The sequence below is a fragment of the Lepisosteus oculatus genome, chromosome 14 (genome assembly GCF_040954835.1).
Source record: "Lepisosteus oculatus isolate fLepOcu1 chromosome 14, fLepOcu1.hap2, whole genome shotgun sequence".
NCBI lineage: Eukaryota > Metazoa > Chordata > Actinopteri > Semionotiformes > Lepisosteidae > Lepisosteus > Lepisosteus oculatus.
This window is the reverse complement of record NC_090709.1, coordinates 16,820,070-16,822,569: the sequence shown is the minus strand read 5'-3', so window position 1 is coordinate 16,822,569 and position 2,500 is coordinate 16,820,070. Positions and strand designations below refer to the sequence as shown.

General features: G+C 52.4%; 1 non-coding gene and 4 pseudogenes across 1 annotated transcript; all 5 read left to right on the top strand.

The window, feature by feature from the left end:
• LOC138242774 (zinc finger and SCAN domain-containing protein 2-like) overlaps positions 1-2,500 on the top strand; it is a 587,776-nt pseudogene that overhangs the window by 124,464 nt on the left and 460,812 nt on the right.
• On the top strand, positions 212-329 carry LOC138218125 (5S ribosomal RNA; annotated as a pseudogene).
• On the top strand, positions 867-984 carry LOC138218124 (5S ribosomal RNA; annotated as a pseudogene).
• On the top strand, positions 1,522-1,640 carry LOC138244801 (5S ribosomal RNA). Its single transcript, XR_011193416.1, has one exon. It is a non-coding gene; the product is annotated as a 5S ribosomal RNA (ribosomal RNA).
• Positions 2,178-2,296, top strand: LOC138219107 (5S ribosomal RNA; annotated as a pseudogene).

Here is a 2,500-nt window from a genome sequence, read left to right as displayed (position 1 = left end):
GCGATCCTCTATAGTGCCCTTTCTCCCGCAGCTCCGTCCTCATTGGAAGGAAGCAAGAGTGAAAGGCTGAAGTGAAATAGAGCGGGGAAGAAGGCAGTGAAGAGAGAGAACGTGGGAAGAAGAGAAAAACGCAAGGGAAAAAAAGCAGCGTCGTAAAAGAGGTGACGGAGCTGTCCTCTCAATAAGAAGGGTGCCAGCGAGCTTTGCTTTCGCTTACGGCCACACCCCCTTGAGCACGCCTGATCTCTCTGATCTCGGAAGCTAAACAGGGATGGGCCTGGTTAGTACTTGGATGGGAGACCGCCTGGGAATACCAGGTGCTGTAAGCTTTTAAGCGCAGGAGGCGCCCTATCCCCGCTCGCTCGCTCATTCCCCTGTTCACACGTGCAGTGCGGCTTGTCCGTCTGTTTATTTGTCAGCTTTGGCGAGACACGGGTGCTTGTGTATTAGCGTGAGCGTTTTTTATTCTGATCAGGAACAGTTTTACAAGTCCGCAAAGGATCGAGGAAAGGTTTATCGCCAGCTGAAAAGAGACACAGCGCTTCGGCTGTGGAGACTTGTTCGGCTGGCGTTCGGAGAGTCGCGTTTTTCAGAATTGTATTGAGATCGTTTTCCACAGACCTCAGATGTCAAAGCACAGCAGCAGCTCTCCACAGCGATCCTCTATAGCGCCCTTTCTCCCGCAGCTCCGTCCTCATTGGAAGGAAGCAAGAGTGAAAGGCTGAAGTGAAATAGAGCGGGGACGAAGGCAGTGAAGAGAGAGAACGTGGGAAGAAGAGAAAAACGCAAGGGAAAAAAAGCAGCGTCGTAAAAGAGGTGACGGAGCTGTCCTCTCAATAAGAAGGGTGCCAGCGAGCCTTGCTCTCGCTTACGGCCACACCCCCTTGAGCACGCCTGATCTCTCTGATCTCGGAAGCTAAACAGGGATGGGCCTGGTTAGTACTTGGATGGGAGACCGCCTGGGAATACCAGGTGCTGTAAGCTTTTAAGCGCAGGAGGCGCCCTATCCCCGCTCGCTCGCTCATTCCCCTGTTCACACGTGCAGTGCGGCTTGTCCGTCTGTTTATTTGTCAGCTTTGGCGAGACACGGGTGCTTGTGTATTAGCGTGAGCGTTTTTTATTCTGATCAGGAACAGTTTTACAAGTCCGCAAAGGATCGAGGAAAGGTTTATCGCCAGCTGAAAAGAGACACAGCGCTTCGGCTGTGGAGACTTGTTCGGCTGGCGTTCGGAGAGTCGCGTTTTTCAGAATTGTATTGAGATCGTTTTCCACAGACCTCAGATGTCAAAGCACAGCAGCAGCTCTCCACAGCGATCCTCTATAGCGCCCTTTCTCCCGCAGCTCCGTCCTCATTGGAAGGAAGCAAGAGTGAAAGGCTGAAGTGAAATAGAGCGGGGACGAAGGCAGTGAAGAGAGAGAACGTGGGAAGAAGAGAAAAACGCAAGGGAAAAAAAGCAGCGTCGTAAAAGAGGTGACGGAGCTGTCCTCTCAATAAGAAGGGTGCCAGCGAGCCTTGCTCTCGCTTACGGCCACACCCCCTTGAGCATGCCTGATCTCGTCTGATCTCGGAAGCTAAGCAGGGATGGGCCTGGTTAGTACTTGGATGGGAGACCGCCTGGGAATACCAGGTGCTGTAAGCTTTTAAGCGCAGGAGGCGCCCTATCCCCGCTCGCTCGCTCATTCCCCTGTTCACACGTGCAGTGCGGCTTGTCCGTCTGTTTATTTGTCAGCTTTGGCGAGACACGGGTGCTTGTGTATTAGCGTGAGCGTTTTTTATTCTGATCAGGAACAGTTTTACAAGTCCGCAAAGGATCGAGGAAAGGTTTATCGCCAGCTGAAAAGAGACACAGCGCTTCGGCTGTGGAGACTTGTTCGGCTGGCGTTCGGAGAGTCGCGTTTTTCAGAATTGTATTGAGATCGTTTTCCACAGAGCTCAGATGTCAAAGCACAGCAGCAGCTCTCCACAGCGATCCTCTATAGCGCCCTTTCTCCCGCAGCTCCGTCCTCTTTGGAAGGAAGCAAGAGTGAAAGGCTGAAGTGAAATAGAGCGGGGACGAAGGCAGTGAAGAGAGAGAACGTGGGAAGAAGAGAAAAACGCAAGGGAAAAAAAGCAGCGTCGTAAAAGAGGTGACGGAGCTGTCCTCTCAATAAGAAGGGTGCCAGCGAGCCTTGCTCTCGCTTACGGCCACACCCCCTTGAGCACGCCTGATCTTGTCTGATCTCTGAAGCTAAACAGGGATGGGCCTCGTTAGTACTTGGATAAGAGACCGCCTGGGAATACCAGGTGCTGTAAGCTTTTAAGCGCAGGAGGCGCCCTATCCCCGCTCGCTGGCTCATTCCCCTGTTCACACGTGCAGTGCAGCTTGTCCGTCTGTTTATTTGTCAGCTTTGGCGAGACACGGGTGCTTGTGTAATAGCGTGAGCGTTTTTTATTCTGATCAGGAACAGTTTAACAAGTCCGCAAAGTATCGAGGAAAGGTTTATCGCCAGCTGAAAAGAG